This window comes from Magnolia sinica, chromosome 9 (assembly GCF_029962835.1).
Source record: "Magnolia sinica isolate HGM2019 chromosome 9, MsV1, whole genome shotgun sequence".
Lineage (NCBI taxonomy): Eukaryota > Viridiplantae > Streptophyta > Magnoliopsida > Magnoliales > Magnoliaceae > Magnolia > Magnolia sinica.
The window spans coordinates 22,157,924-22,178,819 of NC_080581.1; the positions used below are offsets into that span (position 1 = coordinate 22,157,924).

Below are 20,896 nucleotides of genomic sequence, written 5' to 3' on the forward strand. Positions count from 1 at the left end.
GTAGTTGGCGCTTAAGGTTTAGTGTTTTCATTTTCCCTTTCTATCTTCAATTTTCATGGAATGTTTGAGGATTTTGTTTTAGTAGATGGAGAATTTTGAGAGATGACAATAAGAAATATACATGTAATTGTGGTGCAGATATGGTTTCTGCGAGTTGTGGTGTAGATATACATGTAACTATTAAAATAGAAAGTGTAGACTCCACACCAAATCTGCATTCTATCATTTCTACATCTGATGGGGTAATCAACTTAATCATTCCATTGCCAATCTTAAAAAATGTTGTCAAGTTTAAAAAATATTTACCTTTCTGTCTGAACAAATGCTTGTTTCTTTTGTACTGTCTTAGTTATCTTTCTGAACAAATGCTTGTTTCTTTTGTACTGTCTTAGATATCTTTTCAGAGGTTATTGAACAAGCAAGGTGGAAAGCGAGCTACTTGGGAGTATCCATTTGCTGTGGCTGGTGTAAATATCACATTCATGATCATGCAAAGGCTAGATTTGAACTCCCATAAGAGTCATCTCTCTCTCTCTCTCTCTCTCCCTCCCTACCTTCCTCCCTCTGTGTGTGTGTGTGTGTGTTCATGTGTGTGTTCTTTGTGACACACACTAACAGGTCCCAAGCCCATGTAAATTTGGACGGTTGGTGTCAAATGGGTAGCTCAGCATTCTTGAGAAGTTGACCCGAAATAACTGAGACAAAGCTATGATGTTGACACACATATACATATAGATGGAATGAGTGTTTTTCCTTTTTCTTTTTTCTTTTACGTAATTATTGCCACGGATATTAGTAATATTCTCAAGGCATTGGTATCATCATATCATGATCCTGGTATGAGCACTGCATGAATAATGTTGTGTTCAGTTCATAGCTATCTGGATCTGGGTTCCATTTTTCATGAAACCAAAAATGGCAAAAAACAAAAAAGAAAAGAAAAGAAAAGGACATGGCACCAATCTCTGCATCAGTGTTTGTAAATGAATCTATCATAGCTTATAAACTTGAAATTATATGGAATGTGTAGCTACCTGATTGAGAACTTGTCACTAATAATGGCTTATATATATTTGCAGCAAAACCAAGGACGTTTGTTGGATCAGTTTTCAGCCAAGTGCTTTTAGGTTAGACAGAAGTGTCTATGGCCCTCAAACCTGTTTTTATACGTGGGGTAGGCCCGTGGTGTAGTGATCTAGACTGTTGATTTGATGGCCCATTTTGGAATTGGGAATTTTCAAAAAACCTCACTGATATGACAATCCTAACTGATTGGGAAGAAGAAACAACAACGACCTACATTTTGAAGGAAAAGGCCAGAGATTGGAACGACTGGGATCTTCCAATCTTTTCATGCCTTGTTTTGCGTCTAAACAGGGCTGGGTATTTGGGATCCTTTTTTTTTTTTTTAAACAAAAAACTTTTGCCCCTTTGTTTTTCTAAAGACTAAAAACTTTGATACTGGTAGTGTGCAATGGAGGTTATGCAAGCACCTAGATTACTTAGAAATTGTGTACGTGGCATACAGGTCATTGGTACGTGGCGTACAGGTCATTGAACTGTCCAAATTATGGCCTAGTTTAGATGTATAATGAACAGAAAAGTTATGCTTGTTTGATCATCTATTCGGTTTGTGCTGAGTTATTTGATGGAAATAATGCCCATGGATCAGTAATCCAGACCATTCATCCATTGCATCCCAGTGGACAGATTGTGCCCTGAGAATCCCCTGGATTTTTTGCATCCTTTTAGCAACAAATTTGGGACTTCTCTCAATTGGAACTAACCACCTACAGGCACCTATACTACTATATGCATTACAAGGCATTTTTTAGCTCCGTGATGTAAAAAAGGTTTTTTTTTTCCTTTTCTTTTTCCATTTCGTGGCTGAACACCCGTACTACAAATTGTGGTAGAGGTGATTGGAGGTTATCAGTTCTCTTTTTTAATTCAGTGTGGGTCACTTGATTCTCCTACTATAGTCCACAAATGGAAATGTTAACATTGTCTCAAAGTAGATTTTTTTTTTTTGCTAGTTACGTTGTTTGTCGAAGATCCTAAAATTGATATGGGTTACAGGAATTTGCAGCCCCAAACAAATCACTGTTCTAAAATTAAAAGCCTACCTACTGATTTGCAGCCCTAAACAAATCACTGTTCTAAAATTGAAAGTCTACCTACTGATTTGCAGCCCTAAACAAATCACCAAAGAAGAAACTGATGTATTGACTCACCAATCGAAAATTTCCCTATGAAGGTAAGTTGTGTACACATCCCTTTTTATATTCAAGCCATTCCCTTAATTTATGCAAAACTAGGCTACCCAAAATTTATGGACAACTCCCATTGCCTTTGATTTGCTAGAACTAGCATGTGTGGATTGGCAAAAGTGAGAATGCACTTGGCGTAATTAGTAGCGGTGAGGATCTCCCACAATATTGATAAAACTCTATAAAATAGGAAATAACTCAAATTATTATCATAATATGTTGTGTACTCTCTTGGGGCTGTGTATTGAGGCTCAATACATAGTCATATGGTTGTGTATATAGCTGAACATGTATATACCCTTACCATTGTGTATATTTTGCCATATGAGGAATTTCCTACATATATACCATCAACAGGATTGTTTTATTTGTACACAGAGATAGACATGCTCTAGGGAGTAACATGATGAAAATGTAGAATCAGTATATATAGGGAGTAATATGAAGAAAACATGGAAACAGGTCCCCTGGAAATGCATATGTTGAAGGCGATGCATCAAGTACGAGTTATTTCCTAGCAGGCGCAACAGTCACCGGTGGCACTATCACAGTGGAAGGTTGTAGCACAAACAATTTATAGGTATTACAACTCTCTTCCATGTCTACATTTGTTGCTTTTTGTACTCATGTACATGTCATCTCATAGATCTTACAATCAGACTATGAGTATTAATTGGACATGACTCCATTTACATTCAGCATCAAACTGGCTGCAGTTGCTTCTCGTAAGGAACACATAAATTTGGAGCAATGGTTGAACGAAAATTTGAGCACATACAAGGATACTTTTTTCGAGGTGATTCACATGCTTTATTTCATTGCCATTGTATGAATGAACTTGTCCTCAATATATGCTACATCTTTTTTTCTCTTAAAGCTTCTTCAACATGAAAATGTTTAGACTCCACTCATGGACATGTCTTTCTTTCTTTTTTCCCAGGATTGCCTCAAGTTCTTAAAAGAAATACCTTCTGCAGCAATAAATGATGCATTTGCCAATCCTTTTCAACATTCCAGCTCTGTCATGAATCTTTATCTAGAGACAAGTTCTACTCTTTTGAAGGTTTTTGCTTCCAAAATTTCTTTTTCTATTACCTATACACAGCGTCATAGAGAACTACTATGCATATTGTAGTTTACAGGAATATTTCATAGGTCCTTTAAGCCCATTCTGGCCAACTCATCTCCCACCAACTTTCTGAGGAATTGAGAAGGTTGCAGGCATCATCTGTGCATGCTAATCCAAGATTGCAAAATGGTGGAGGTACAAATTCATTTACACATGATGCATCATATCTGATTATTCACTAGCCTCTTCAGATCAACAGAAAATAATATTTTTTAGCATCTCTTGTCCAAACACAGTTCAAAATGTATGATTATTCACTGGCCTGTCACTCACTGTTGAAGCGTATGTTTATTAAGTTGCACTCTTTGTCATGCAGCACATTGCGAACCTTGCTGGGATCAAAACTCTAGTTCTGCCTATGCTTGCATTTAACGTCATCAATGGAGGATCACATGGTTTCACTATCAACCTGAATTTTGCGAACCTTGTTGGGAACAGAACTCGGTACAGGTAGATTGTCAATTACTATTTTATTTCCCATCTTGAAGATTTTATTCATCTCAATGCATGTTATCTTGTTCTCTCCGTAGGACATGTTTCCGAGGGGGTAAAACCCAAAGGCAGGGGAGCTCCGAAGAAGGCTCCTGCTAGAAAGGTGTGTTTGCAAATCCTGAAACTTCTTATTTCCTATCTCCCTATTTTTGTGGACTTCTCATTGCCTTTTTAGTTTCGGTCTTTCAACAGAAAATGCCGACTGCTATTGATAGTGAAGAGGAAGATGATGAGGTGCTCAAGCTGAAAGAACAACTGGTAGCGTCTAACATTGATTCTCCTTCAGATCAAATAGGTATATGATCATCCATGTGCAGTAAGCTTTCGGATCAAAGCGAAGCTGAGAATAGGGTGTTAGTTGATTGTAAATTGATAACCAGTAGATGCACATCCATGGAGTTTTCACTTTCGATTGTTGAGAATCTATTTGGCTGCGAGAAGGCATTGGATCTTGCTATTAATGAGAACTTTAAATAGACATATAACTATTATGTTGGCATTATACTTTTGTGAATGGAAATGAATGATTGTGTTTGATTAAATGAATGAATGATTTACCCATGAATTGGATCTTGCTTATATGAGTTATCAGGGTGTACTACAATGGTAATAGCTGCCATTACAAATTAAATTTTTTATTAACAATAGGCATTAGATACGACTATTAACCGTAGCACTTTGTTGAAAATCGTAGCTCTTGCTAAATTCAGCTTTTTGCTATGATTCTCATTCTACTTTTAGCTAAAGATAAAATCCGTAGCTATATATAATTTTAACCTACGGGCAATGTTGCTACAGATTTAATCCGTACCTATAGTTTAATTAGCTACGGCTATTAACCATAGCTTATTTCCACAAACCGTATTTGTTACTAATTTAAGCCCATTGCTACGGATCGTTCATAACTTTTAGCTATAGATATAATCCGTAGCTTTAAATACTTTAGTGCTACAGAAGAAATGACTACAGATTTAATCAGTATCCTTTATCTCTATGGCTACGGATTGTATCCGTAGCCATAACTTTTAGACCTATGGCTATGGTATCAATGGCTACGGTCGTGCTACGGATCTTAACCGTAGCCATAGCCTTTTAGCTACGATTTTTAGCTGTAGCCTTTGACCTGTTTTCTGGTAATGGAATGAGTTAAATGCTAAGTACATAACTCCTGCTCAGTAAGTCCACATATCAATACCATACATCTCTAGAATCATCACCGGGGTTTAGTACAATACTGCCAGTCATACTAGGGTTATGCGATGCAAGGCCTATATGGCCATTGTCATATGCAAGGTACAATTACAAGTCATGTCAGTCCTCATCTGAATCCACATATCAGTACAGTTCCTCTCTGGACAATCTTAGGGGTCTAATACACTATACACCACATTGCCGCTCTACACTGGACGCCCAACCGTGCAAGAGAAAAAGACCTCACTACCCGCTTGACTAGTAGTTTGCCAATATCTACCCAGCACGTCGGTAGCGGACCCATTTATGAGCTGGTCAAACTCAGCCTAGCAATTGCCCCTACCCTTAGGTGGGTAAGGTCACACCCCCTTCCAACTGACCATGACACAGTGGGAGACGCAGCCCCCTAATATTTGGCCCTCAAGCGCTCATATATCTACTTGGTTTAGGCATTGGAGCATCCTCCATTGTACCATAAAGGTTTGGGGACTTTCACACTAGGACATCCTTCACGCCCCCACGCTTAATAAGAATTTTCGATGTCCAATCCTACCATTCATGCTATATCTGCGGATGGTAAAGCCCTAATGTCACTAGGGTGTATAGTAATCATAATCACATAATACAAGATGTATGAGTCACTCAATCCAATCATGCATCAATCCTATGCATACCGTGTGCTCATGTGGGACAACTCCGCCTATCAGGGAGTCCCATAAACAACCTGCCCAATAGCGTATGCAGTGGTTAACCACATCTCATATCATGCATGCAGATGATGCGTATGGGCATGAATCATGGTGATGATGTACTCTCCTCATATTAAGGATGGGCCTAGATGGCCTACTCATATCAAGAATGTGCCTAATAATTATGGGGGCCCAAGGATTTAGGTTATCCCACTAAGAGAAGATGATTATGGGCCTAACAACGGGCCTTAAGGAGGGTTACAATGCAGACATTTAACCACCATTAGCTTTCTAATGTGGTCATTTAACCATCATTGCTCTCAAGGCATGGCCCATTTTAATACCAATTAAGAAGACGAATGGGCATCATAAACATCTTTACATACATCACGGTAGAATCACACATCACAATTGGGCCTCATATACATCACCTTAAGCCTCACACAAGGGCCTCACATACATCACATCGAGCCTCGCTCATGGGCCTCATATACATCACTTTAGGCCTCACACAAGGGCCTTATATACATCATATTAGGTCTCACTCATGGACCTCATATACATCACTTTGGGCCTCACATAAGGGCCTCATATACATCACATTGGGCCCCACTCATGGGCCTCATATACATCACTTTGGGCCTTACACAAGTGCCTCATATACATTACATTGGGCCTCACTCATAGGCCTCATATACATCACTTTGGGCCTCACACAAGGGCATTATATAAATCACATTGGGCCTCACTCATAAGCCTCATATACATCACTTTGGGCCTCATACAAGGGCCTCATATACACCACTTTGGATATCAAGCATGGTGGTCAACTAGTATGTTTTGTCATCATGCATATATATATATATATATATATATATATATAATATTATCATCATTACCATGAGGATCATTTTCACTTCATGATTAACATAAACTATGTCATTTGTGTTGTAAATAATTACTCATCCACCTCAATGCATATGCCATATTTCACCATCCATTAAATCATATCTATCATTTCAACCAACAACTCACAATCATCATTATCATGTTTCCAAACATGCATCATCATCTCACCCATCACTAGGTGCATCCTACCTAGTTTGACTTCTACACTGGACTTGAACTATATGTAAGGCATGGGGTTGTATAGGTCAAGTTTGGGTCCCACTTGGTGAACTAATCGGCCAACCCAAGGGCATAAATGTCCAACCATAACACTTTCAATGGTGTGGATCTAATTCCACAACAAAGTGGGCTCTACACATTCCACTAACTAGAAACAATGCATACTCTCAAACACAAAGGATAACATGCTAACATCTTTCATGTCATATATCATATTGGGCCTACTACCCACATATACAAAAATACCAAGAAAAAGCTCAATTATCCACTTTATGCATTATAAAATAGGTCTCTCTAAGCATGGTCTACTTGACTAGAGGTAGTATATAAGACACCCTACCCAGTAGGCAATGGGCCTGCCCAACGGGCTCAAGGAAGGTTACCTTTGTGGGTTTCTCATTCCCCAACGATTTCTCCTAGTGTTGGGCCTGCTTGGGCCTTAGGGTTGCATCATTTAGATGGGCCCAAGGCCACCTATGTCATAAGAGAACTCTTGAACAATAAGATATGTCTAGTAAATATTTTATAAGTTATATAACACCCATTTACAAAACATGTTAGGTGAAACTTATTACATGAAAGGTAAGGCCCATACATGCCAGATGACCCACATAAGGTTTTGAGCCCAACAACACATGAGACTTATTTTTTAGAGTTTAGATACTGCATTAAATGCTTTGGGAAGGTGGTGGATGTGAGACCTATATCCTAGCCTGTACCGTTCCATAGGCTTCCACGGTCCTCCCGGTCGAATTCTAGCAACCCTCGACTTGAAATCAATATTTGTGCACAATCCTATGTCACATCCGATGATTCTGAGTTGGCTTGACTCAAGACTTGTACCCTTGCGACCGCACCGTCTCCGCGGTTTCGATGCCGCGTCTCGCGCGCCGAGGCGATACCCATACTAGGAGATGTGGGCCCGCATTCAGTTCGAGAAACCGCCACGCGTTTGCAATTTCTAGAGAATCTCTACAATATGTCTCATCAATCAAGGGCACATCAATCACCTCATGTCAAGTACAAGAGCAACCCCAAAGCCAACTCTCTCTCTTACACCTTTACATGTCAAGTACACATCACTCACCTTTTCACGCATCACACCCATCCCTCTCTCTCTTACATCCCATCCTCTCTCTCTTTCTCTCATTTTCAAACTCTATCTCCCAAGCAATCGTCCAAGAAAGAGCTTCCATGAGAGAGAGCTTTATGTGTGGCTCGCCTCTCAACCTCCCATCTCCACCATCTAAGCTTCATCCCAACCCTTGAATCATGATGCTTAGGAGCTCAAGGATGTGTTGATGAAAGAAGAAGTCCAAGAAGAAGCATAGGTGGGTGATCTAACCGTCAATTTTTTTATTTGAGGGCCCACATATGGTGGGACCCATCTTTATGTATGCTTTGTATTTAGGGAGGGCCCATAGTGGCGGGGTCCCTCCCCTTCTTACCGATCTCTCTCTCTCTCTCTCTCTCTCGCTCTCTTTTTCCATTTTGTGGCCCACCTTGATGTTGATCCTCACCCTCCACGGTGTGCGGCGGTGGGACCCATGCAGCCATGTAGCTGCTATATTACGTTAGCAACCGTGGGCCCCACTGATGTTTGTGTTTCATCCAAGCCGTCCGTCTAAATTGGACACTGGACATTGAAGCCTCTCTCCCTCTTTCTCTATATATATTAAAATATAATATTATATTATGGTGGGCACCATATGGGACCCACTTGATGAGGAGTGGATTGGCTGGGATCCCTTACGCACTAGCTATATGGCTGAGGGAGTGATGTCAGCGAGATCCGTGGAGCCTACCATGATGTATTTATTGCACTATCCATTTGGACGGTGCTGTGTAGGGCCACCATGATGTCTTTGTTCTATCTACGCTGTCCATCATATGGACGGTGGGCCATCCCACTGCAGGATGTCTGCAAGTTTTGTAGCCCCCACCTCTAATGTATACGTTTTATATCTAAACTGTCCATTCAGGACAGTGGACCCCATTATAATGTATGTGCTTTGTATATGTCGTCCATCTATTTCTGCAGAGACGGGGTCCCACTACTGCTGACGTCAGCGATCCATAGGTCCCACACGTGATATTTGTATATCCATAGTCGTCCATCCATCTGGACAGAACCGTGGGGCCCTGATGTATGTTTCCCTTCAACACCGTCCATCCAAAGGGGCCCCATGTGACGTATATGTTTTATATCCATGCTGCCCATCCAGGGCTGGACGCTAGGTCTGATATAATATTAATATTATATATATATGATATATATATATTATAATATATATATACATTTTTATGTTGTGGGTCCCACGTGGGGACCACAGTGATGTATTTATTTCATCCACACCATCTAGGCCATTTGGACGGTGCTGGACAATATTTGGATGGTGCTGATGAGCTGGACAATGTCCAGATGGTGCTGATTTACTCGGACATGTTTGGGCGGTGCTGATTTACATAGACGATGTTTGGACGGTGTTGATCATCATTAGTATGCTTTGTGGGACCCACCATTAATGTATTTATTCTATATCCACACTGTCTATTAGGTGGATCACTGAAGAAAATAGTGAAGATTGAACGCCTACCATTGAAACCTTTTTAGGGGTTACAGAAGCTTTGGATTTATATGAAATTTGTTTACCCTCTTAATCCAGGTCTTTGTGACCTTATGACCTGATCGTAGGAAAAATATGGCGGGCCCTACCTTGATGTATCTATGGCCCATCCATGAGGCCAACTAGGATGTATTTGTGGCCCATTGATGCAGCCCACTTGATGTATATAAGGCCCATTGGTGTGACCCATTGATGCGGCTTACTCAATGTATAAGGCTCATGTGATATAGCCCATAGTGATATGTATTAGGCCCAGGTATGTGGCCCACCTGTGAAGTATATTTGAGGTCCAATGTGATGTATTTGAGGCCCATGGACGAGGCCCAATGTGATGTATATGCAACCTAAGAGTGAGGCCCATAGTGATGTGTATTAGGCCCTTGCGTGAGGCCATGAGCCCACTATATGTAGGCTCTATGTGCGCCACTCCTTGGGAGCAATGTTGGTTAAATGTTCACATTGATGGAAAATGATGGTTGAATGTCCACGTTTTGACCTTCCCTTAGGCCCTTTGTTAGGCCAATTACCGATTCCGATTGTCGAGGTCGATTCCGATTCTAATTGTTGAGGCCGATTTCGATTGTCAAGGCCGATTCCGATTTCGATTGTTGAGGTCGATTGTATAGGCCGATTGTTAAGGTCAATTTCAAGGCTAATTCTGATTGTCAAGGCCAGATATTGAGGCCGATTGTCGAGGCCCAATGTGATATATATGTGGCCCATATTTGAGGTCCATTGTGATGTGCATTCGGCCCGTGTTTGAGGCCCAATGTGATGTATATGCAGCCGGTATTTGAGGCCCGTTGTGATGTGTATTCTGTCCATGTTTAAGGCCCAATGTGATGTATATAAAGCCTATGTGATGAGGCCCATCGTGATGCATTTAAGGGCCAGGCAATGGAGCTCATTGTGATGTATGTTAAGCCCATATGAAAGGTCCATCATGATGTGTATTAAGCTTTTGAGTGAGGGTCATGGTGTTGTATATTTGGCCCTTGTGTGAGGTCATGAGTCCACTATATGTTAAGCTCTATGTGGGTCATTCCTTGGGGGTAACATTGGTTAAATGTCCACATTGTCAAGGTCGATTGTCGATGCCGATTATTGATACCGATTATGAGTATATGATAGCATAGTATCATGATACATGCCCATACGCATCATCTGCATATTTGTTATGAGATGTGGTTGACCATTGCATATGTCATTGGGCATGTTGTTATGAGACTCCTAGATAGGCGGAGGTTATCTCACAAGAGTGCACGATATGTGCTGGATTGATGCATGACTAGATTGTATACTATACGCCCTAGCAACATTAGGGCCGTAGCCTCCACAGGCATGTTGTGGATAGCTAAATGGGACACCAAAAATGTTTGGTTCGAGCATCTGGGCACTTTAGATATCCGTGGGTGAAAGTTCTTAAGCTTCCTAGGCCAAGAGATGCCCTAACGTCTACACCGAGTGGTTACATGAGCGCCCGAGTGCTGAATACCAGTAGGCCACGTCTCCCACTATGTCGTGGTCGATTGGGAGGGGGTGTGGCCTTATCCGCCCTAGTGAGGGGGCTATAAGCTAGACTGAGTTTGACTAGCTCCCAATGGGTCCGCTATCGACAAGCCGGGTAGGCATTGGTATACTACTGGTAGGTGGGTAGTAAGGTCTTTTCCACTCACTAAGTTACGTGGCCGGCTGGGGCTGTAGCCAGCTTGGAGTGTACTAGACCCCAGTGATGATCCCAGAGATGTACGGTACTGCTATGTGGACTTATTGAGCTGGAGTTACATATTCACTCATTCATTTATTCATTCACTATCCACTCGGGTTAGTGGTGCGTAATTATTTATTACGTGTATCTTCACAATGGCCACGATTTCGGTTGGGGTGCGCGACTAACCTCAGATCAGGAGCCTACCACATTGAGACTGACTATCCAAATTCAGGTATGAGACTAGTTTCAATAGAAGTCCCTTGTGATAGACCCCAGAGCCTACGATATTGCGTATTATTATCCCGACTTCACACTCCAGCTTGGTCATTTCATTTGCATCGCATATTGCATTACATCTACAGGCATATGACATTTTGGTTTGCTATGTTTCTGCACTTATATGGCCTAGATGGACTTAGCAGGATTTACATATTGCATTGTACCCTAGGCATCTGATATTGGCTCGTTATGACTCCTCATTTGTATAGTTGATCTGTATTATATACTCTGATATTGTATGACTTATGGACTTATCAGTATTTCCGCTTACTCTGATATCATATGATTCATGATCATGTTGGTATTTTCACTTATTTTGATATTGTATAGTTTATGGTATTGTATTTCATATTTGGTACGTACCTTGTGCACACACTTTCACCACCCTCTAAGCTTTCTATAAGCTTATGTATGTTAGAGCGTGTAGGTGGCGTTAGGTTGTAGCAGTGTTGAGCTTGGAGCATGTAGTGGACCTTTGGAGCTTTGATTTTCGATATATGTATTTCCCTTTCAACACTATATTCAAATGTTTATATTAGTGGATATGTGATGATGATGATGATGTTGCCTTTTTTATTTGGGTATACTTGTGGTTATGCTTCTTATCAGACAAATGTATGTTGAAAAATCCTCCTTGTAGGATCCCAGGATCGGAATCTAGCGTATGGACGCTGGGAGCCGAGAATGGTGTATTACGGAGGCTGTCGGCATCAGATTTGGCGATCCAGATTCCTGTGAGTCTGATCTCCGGGTTTGGGGCGTGACAGAAATTGGTATCAGAGCATAAATTAGGAATACCTAAGGATAACATCACATATCTACTGATAGTTATCCTACGCTCTATAACTGTTGAGAACCTATAATGGTTAGATCCCCGAGTTCGAATAACTTGAAAATTTTCTAACATAACTCCCTACCATTAAGATTATGAGGCTGCATAGTATTCCAAATTTGATCGTTTCTGATCCAGAATCTGAGGATCAGTGGGTCATCATATCGTTGATAAGGCGTCTTGAGAGGGACAAGGTTTAGATTAGAGAGCGCTATCTTCATTCTTTTGTAAATTGATTGTTCCTTAACATATATACGTGATGATGTTTCCTCTTCCCTTTTCTGTCATGTAAATTTTGAGGATGAAATTTTTATTAGGAGGGGAGAGCTATGAGACCCGTATCGTAGCCCGTACCATTCCGTAGGCTTCTGCGATCCTCCTGGTCAACTTTCGGCAACCCTCGACCTGGAATCGATATTTGCGCGCAATCCTACGTCGCATCCGGTGATTCTGAGTTAGCTCGACCCAAGACTTATACCCTTGCATCTGTGCCGTTGCCGCGGTTCCGATGCCACGTCTCGCGCGCCGAGGTGATACCCAAGCCAGGAGATGTGGGCCCGCATTCAGTTCGAGAAAACGCCGCATGTTTGCAATCCCTAGAGAATCTATACAACATGTCTCATCAATCAAGTGCACATCAATCACCTCATGTCAAGATAAGAACAACTCCAAAGTCTACTCTCTCTCTTACCCACCCTTACATGTCAAGTACATATCACTCACCTTTTCACGCATCACACCCATCCCTCTCTCTCTTACATCCCATCCTCTCTCTCTCTCTCTCATTTTCAAACTCCATCTCCCAAGCAACCGTCCAAGCAAGAGCTTCCATGAGAGAGAGCTTTGTGTGTGGCCCACCTCCCAACGTCCCATCTCCACCATCTAAGCTCCATCCCAACCCTTGAATCATGATCCTTAGGAGCTCAAAGAAGTGTTGATGAAAGAAGAAGTCCAAGAAGAAGCATAGGTGGGTGATATAACCGTCGTTTTTTATTATTTGAGGGCCTACATATGGTGGGACCCATCTTTATGTATGCTTTGTATTTAGGGAGGGCCCATAGTGGCAGGGTCCCTCCCCTTCTTACCGATCTCTCTCTCTCTCTCTCTCTCTTTCCATTTTCTGGCTCACCTTGATGTTGATCCTCACCGTCCAAGGTGTGGGACGGTGGGACCCACGCAGCCATGTAGCTGCTGTATTGCGTCAGCAACCGTGGGCCCCACTGATGTTTGTGTTTCATCTAAGCCATCCGTCCAGATTGGACGCTGGACGTTGAAGCCTCCCTCCCTCTTTCTCTCTCTATCTCTCTCTCTCTCTATATATATATATATATTAAAATACAATATTATATTATGGTGGGCACCATGTGGGACCCACCTGATGAGGAGTGGATTGGCTGGGATCCCTCACGCACCAGGTATATGGTTGAGGAAGTGATGTCAGCGAGGTCCGTGGAGCCTACCATGATGTATTTATCTGCACAGTCCATTTGGACGGTGCTATGTAGGGCCACCGTGATGTCTCTGTTCTAGCTACGTCGCTCATCATCTGGATGGTGGCCATCCCACTGTAGGACATCCGCAAGTTCTATGGCCCCCACCTCTAATGTATATGTTTTATATCTAAACCATCCGTCCAGGATGGTGGACCCCATTATAATGTATGTGTTTTATATATATGCCATTCATCTATTTCTACAGAGACAGGGTCCCACTGCTGCTGACGTCAGCAAGATCTGTGGGTCCCACATGTGATGTTTGTATATCCACAGCCATCCGTCCATCAGGACAGAACCGTGGGGCCCTGATGTATGTTTCCCATCAACACCGTCCATTTAAAGGGGCCGCACGTGACGTATATGTTTTATATATAGGCCCCCATCCAGGGTTGGATGCTGGGTCTGATATAATGATAATATTATATATATATATATATGTATATATTATAATATATATACTTGTTTATGTTGTGGGTCTCACGTGGGGATCACAGTGATGTATTTATTTCATCCACACTGTTTATACCATCTGGACAGTGCTGGACAATATTCGGACGGTGCTGATGAGCTGTATAGTGTCCAGATGGTGCTGATTTACTCGGACAATGTTTGGGCAGTGCAGATTTACATAGACGATGTTTGGACGATGTTGATCATCATTAGTGTGATGTGTGGGACCCACCATTGATGTATTTATTCTATATCCATGTTTTCTAGTAAGTGGATCATCGCAGAAAACAACGGAGATTGAATGCCTACCATTGAAACCCTTTTTGGGGTTACAAAAGTTTTGGATCTATATGAAATTTGTTTTCCCTCTTAATCCAGGTCTTTGTGACCTTATGACTTGATTGTATGGAAAATATGGAGGGCCCTACCTTTATGTATCTATGACCCACCCATGGGACCCACCTGGATGTATTTGTGACCCATTGATGCGGCCCACTTGATGTATATAAGGCCCATTGGTGCGACCCATTGATGTAGCTCACTCAATGTATAAGGCTCATTGATGTACCCCATAGTGATGCGTATTAGGCTCAGGTATCTGGCCCACCTGTGAAGTAAATTTGAGGCCCAATGTGATGTATTTGAGGCCCATGGGCGAGGCCCAATGTGATGTATATGCGACCCAAGAGTGAGGCCCATAGTGATGTGTATTAGGCCCTTGTGTGAGGTCGTGGGCCCACTATATGTAGGCTCTATGTGGGCCACTCCTTGGGAGCAATGTTGGTTAAATATCCACATTGATGGGTAATGATGGTTGAATGTCCACGTTGTGACCTTCCCTTAGGCCCTTTGTTAGGCTAATTACTGATTCCAATTGTTGAGTCCAATTCCAATTCCGATTGTCGATACTGATTCCAATTATCGAGGACGATTATAGAGGTCGATTCCGATTGTTGAGGCCGATTGTTGACGTCGATTCCAATTCTGATTCCGATTGTTAAGGCCGATTCCGATTGTTGATACCGATTCCAATTGTCGAGGCTGATTATCAAGGCCGATTCTGATTATCAAGGCTGATTGTTGAGGCTGATTCTGATTTCAATTGTTGAGGTTGATTGTATAGGCCAATTGTCGAGGTCAATTATCAAGGCTAATTTCGATTGTCGAGGTCGATTGTTAAGGCTAGATATCGAGGCCGATTATCGAGGCCCAATGTGATATATATGCGGCGTGTATTTGAGGCCCATTGTGACATGGATTTAACCTGTGTTTGAGGCCCAATGTGACGTATATGTGTCCCATATTTGAGGCCCGTTGTGATGTGTATTCAGCCCATGTTTAAGGCCCAATGTGATGTATATGAAGCCTATGTGATGAGGCCCATTGTGATGCATTTGAGGGCCAAGCGATGGAGCCCGTTGTGATGTATGTTATGCCCATGTGAAAGGCCCATCGTGATGTGTATTAAGCTCTTGAGTAAGGCCCATGGTGTTATATATTTAGCCCTTGTGTGAGGCCATTAGTCCACTATATGTTAGGCTCTATGTGGGTCATCCTTGGGGGCAACGTTGGTAAATGTCCACATCGTTAAGGTCAATTGTCGATGCCGGTTATTAATACCGATTATGAGTATGTGACAGCATAGCATCATGATACATGCACATACGCATCATCTGCATGTTTATTATGAGATGTAGTTGACCATTGCATATGTCATTGGGCAGGTTGTTATGAGACTTCCAAATAGGCGGAGGTTATCTCACAAGAACGCACGATATGCGCAGGATTGATGCATGACTGGATTGTATACTGTACGCCCTAGCGACATCAGGGCCGTAGCCTCCATAGGCATGTTGTGGACAGTTAGATGGGACACCAAAAATGTTTGGTTTAAGTATCTAAGCACTTTGGATGTCCATGGGTGAAAGTCCCTAAACCTCTGAGGCTAGGAGACACCCCAACGCCTAGACCGAGTGGATACATAAGCGCTCGAGTGCCGAATACTAGTAGGTCGTGTCTCCCACTGTGTCGTGGTAGGTTGGGAGGGGGTGTGGCCTTATCCGCCCGACTAAGAGGGCTGTAAGCTAGGATGAGTTTGACCAGCTCCCAATGGGTCCGCTATTGACGAGCCGGGTAGGCATTAGTATACTACTGGTAGGTGGTAGTGTGGTCTTTCCTACTTATTGGGCTACGCGGCCGGCTGGAGCGGTAGGCAGCTTGGAGTATACTAGACCCAGGTGATGATCCCAGAGATGTACGGTACTGATATGTGGACTTATTGAGCATGAGTTGTATATTCACTCATTCATTTATTCATTCACTATCCACTCGGGTTGGTGGTGAACAACTATTTATTATGTATATCTTCACAATAGCCACAATTTCGGTTGGGGTGCGCAACTAACCTGAGATCAGGAGTTTACCACATTGAGACTGACTATCCAAATTCAGGTATGAGAATAGTTTAGATAGAAGTCCCTTGTGATAGACCCCATAGCCTTTGATACTGAGTACTATTATCCCAACTTCACACTCCAGCTTAGTCATTTCATTCGCATCGCATATTGCATTAAATCCGCAGGCATATGACATTTTGGTTTATTATGTTTCTACACTTATATGGCCTAGATGGACATAGCAAGATTTACATATTGCATTATACCTTCGGCATCTGATATTTGGCTTGTTATGACTCCTCATTTGTATAGTTGATCTGTATTGCGTACTCTGATATTGTATGACTCATGGACTTGTATTTTCGCTTACTCTGATATCGCATGATTCATGATCTTGTTGGTATTTTCGCTTATTCCGATATTGTATGGTTTATGGCATTGTATTGCATACTTAGTACTTACCTTGTGCACACACTTTCACCACCCTCTAAGCTTTTTATAAGCTTATGCACAATAGATGCGTGTACGTGGCATTAGGTTGCAGCAGTGTTGAGCTGGGAGCATGTAGCGGACCTTTGGAGCTTTGATTTTTGATATATGTATTTTCCTTTTAGCACTATAATCAAATATTTATATTAGTGGATATGTGATAATGATAAAGATGTTGCCTTTATGATTTGGGTATACTTGTGGTTATGCTTCTTATGAGACAAATGTATGTTGGAAAATCCTCCTTGTAGGATCCTAGGATCGGAAGTTGACGTATGAACGCTGGGAGCCGAGAATAGGGTACTGCGGAAGCTTTCGGGACCGGATTCAGTGATCGGGATTCTTGTGAGTCCAATCTCTGGGTTTAGGGCGTGACAATGGACCCCACTGACGTGGCCCCACATAAATTTTCAATTAAACAGATTTTTGAGCAACGTCGGTTCTAGGTCATTTTAGAGTCAGATTCATGATCACGTGGGGCCTACATATGGTGAAAGAGAATAACCACCTACTAGCTCTATGTATGGGCTTTACAAATTATAAGGCAGGCCTCATTGGTTGGGTGAGTACAATTTACGGTGATGGTCCAAACATGGGTACTTGGAGAAACTGTGCAGGAAATATAGTGCAGAATTATTTTTGGTCCAATCTTGAGTATGTCCCTTGATCACAGGGGACCACCTTTCATTGTCCCATCACGTGAACTTGGTTGTGCTATATATGTACTTCAAAAACTGTAAGCTGGGACCAACTAGTTGTGCACACGTAATATTTGATATAGGGCCAAACATATGTACTTTGATTTTCTGCACTTAATTTTCTGTACATCCATGCCTGACCACATTTTGGGATCCACTCCCTAATAATGTGGAGTTTGATTTAGCTTGAGTAAAATATTATTTATCTATTCATTGGTATAGGTTAAAGGTTCCAAGTGATGGTTTACTCATATCTCTAGCGTGTGGTCCACTATAGAGGCCCAAAGTTGGTATAAAATACAAATAATTAGACAGTTTTTTAGCAATGGAGACTGTCACAACTTAGGGCCCAATTTTTAAACACTTAGGGAATCATTCCTGACAAAAATGTAGGACATCTCAATTCACTTATATAAGGATTAAACATGTCCCAAAGTAGGACCCTTAACTACAGAGTGTGGGGCCCATTATAAGGTGTCAAAGAGGCCTACATGCAATATAGTTAAGTACTTAGAAAATTTTCAACAAACAAAAAGTGTAAAGGGAAAGAAATAGATCCAATGGCAAGTGGGGCCCTCATACTAGCAAACCATATATAAAAGACACAAAAATATACATGGATTCCCTGATTGGATCAACTAATAAAATGCATAAATCACAAGTGATCCCACACTCAAGTGGGTCAATGAGAGGATAATTGTTATGTATAACATAGATCCAACATATTCATCAAGTAACACATGAAATATATATTTATGAAATCTCTATAATTGGATTCTCTGTTAGAAGATCTGATCCAATGGATGGTTTGGGAACAAGTCATTTAGGTCGTTTATTGGTTTCCAACCATACAGAGCCTTAGATCCATCTAGACCACACACAGAAGTATCTATCGGTCCAGAATTTTTTAAATTTTATCATGAAAGAATCTAACCATAGGGACCATACATATGATTATTAACTATCTCAAGTTAAGAGAAAATATCAAATACATTTAACTCTTGGAATCACGAATATGACCCAAACAAGAATGGTCATAATAAGCTCTCAAATACATCTTTCGTATAAGGCCAAGATCTCAGCCATCTGAACTCTGATTGAGGCTTATTATATACCATTGAAAAGTTAGTTTGATTTTCTATAAATCCAATGGAACATATTTTTTTAATACATTCATTAAAGGAATTAAAAATGGGTCCTTTTAGGCAAATCAAAATCTTGCATGTGCTGTTGGACAGCAGCCAAGTAAACTTGATGTTATGGATGATTAGACCATTGGATGGTTACAAAATTTGGTCCAGAGTTAGTTCATATTGTGATTCATAATATCCCCAAGTTTCAACACGAATCTTAGTATGATTGATTTTATGTGATTTTTAGAACTTGCTTTCCAAAAACAAAAACAGGATTACAAATAAAGGGTGTAGATATGATGTTCATCATAGTGGACCATACTAACATGGGCCACTTTGTTGGCCACCATAGATATAAATACTTGCACACAAGAACTCCACACCAGTAGGGCCCACACATATCAAGAAAATAAAAAGAGGAAGAAAGAGGAGGATGAGGAGAATGGGAAGAGGGGTGTAGATTCATCTCAATGGATGAATGGTTGGATGATGATGTGTGGTCCAAGCACTTTGGGATTAATGGTGGGCCACACCTTGGCCCCACTCTCTCTCTCACTCTCTCTTAAGATCTCAAAATTTTTGTAAGTATAGGAAAAGAATAAGTGCAAGAGAGCTCCTACTCTTATATAAGGAATTGGGAGTTGAGGTGGCAAGATGATGTGACAAGTTTATGGGATCTTATTGGTACTAAAAGCGAGGTGGAAGGTGATATATGGAATGGGTAGTGGATAGATGAGGTGGATGGTGCTGAGCATGTATAGGCCAAGGTGGAAGAAATCTATACATGCATTAGCTAATGGATGGATAAGGGTTATGGGTTGTAGGTGATGCATGGTGGATGATGAAGTAGAATGTTGCAATTGGTTGTTTGAAGTGATGTGGCACAAATAAAGACATGCATTGGATGCATGTATAGGATGAGGTGGACATGAGTCATGATTAGTTTCTAAGGCATGGGGAGAGAGCTAATAATGGATTTTGGGATAGAATCCAATTTTGTCTTATAATGCTTGTCTTATATGTGCTAGGTTCTTATTTTATCATGTAGCAATTGTTCTATTTGTTAGTAATTTTCATGTTCTAAAAGTGGGCTTTAGGCCCATATGGGCTCAATTCCAATGGGCTTAGCCTAATAAAGGTTGCTTGTGTTATTGGATATGTAACTTGGGCCTTACATTCGATGGGTCATATCTCACTAACGGAGCGTCGAATTGATACACAATTTTCACCATTGCGACCGCAACGACGACGCGATCCACATGATAAAGGTCTCAAGATCATCCAAAAAGAATCACTTCAGTGAGGTTTCTTGGTGCACTAGGGTGTAGTGTATGGTCTATCAACGGTGCAAGTTGGGACACATGTGCATACGAGCAATGTTGCAAAAGATCAGGATCCCACAACAAAGGTGTTACCTCTTCTACCAAACGGGCTGTTGTTCTAAAGAAATTTAAACTAAATTTGCAAACCAAAACATGCAGATGGAATAGTATCAGCCAACAAAAGATCCAAATGCAATCAAAATAAGGATAAGACCAAAAAAGTAATCAAGTGTCTCAAATTTCAAACCTATAAACTAGTTTGCGTAGCATCTACTACTTTCTTAACGAAGTCCTCACTTTCCAAATTCAACAAACCAACCTATACAAAAAGCAAGGCATGTAAACATACTCATAAATCTTAAAAATGAATCATATCTAAATCTAAGGTGTATAATGAAATAAGAAAATAGTAATAATTATTCTTTTATTTTTTTCAACAATTCCAAACAGGCCTGTAGCAGCTTTCAGTTCTAATGAATCGGATCACATGATTCATTGATGCAAACCACTGATGTCATAGGCCTCACACTACAACAAATTAGGGCTTAGCTGACTGATGGGCTT

At 41.2% G+C, this 20,896-nt stretch overlaps 1 long non-coding RNA gene across 5 annotated transcripts; it reads left to right on the forward strand.

Moving 5' to 3' along the window:
• Positions 1-2,132: 2,132 nt before the first annotated feature.
• LOC131256167 (uncharacterized) lies at positions 2,133-4,486 on the forward strand. Of its 5 annotated transcripts, none has more exons than XR_009176612.1 (9): positions 2,133-2,257; positions 2,365-2,419; positions 2,649-2,850; positions 2,970-3,066; positions 3,211-3,333; positions 3,426-3,534; positions 3,716-3,843; positions 3,930-3,994; positions 4,084-4,486. It is a non-coding gene; the product is annotated as an uncharacterized LOC131256167 (long non-coding RNA). The 5 variants fall into 5 exon arrangements; XR_009176615.1 differs by having other exon boundaries at positions 2,733-2,850; XR_009176614.1 differs by lacking the exon at positions 3,716-3,843.
• Positions 4,487-20,896: the final 16,410 nt, after the last annotated feature.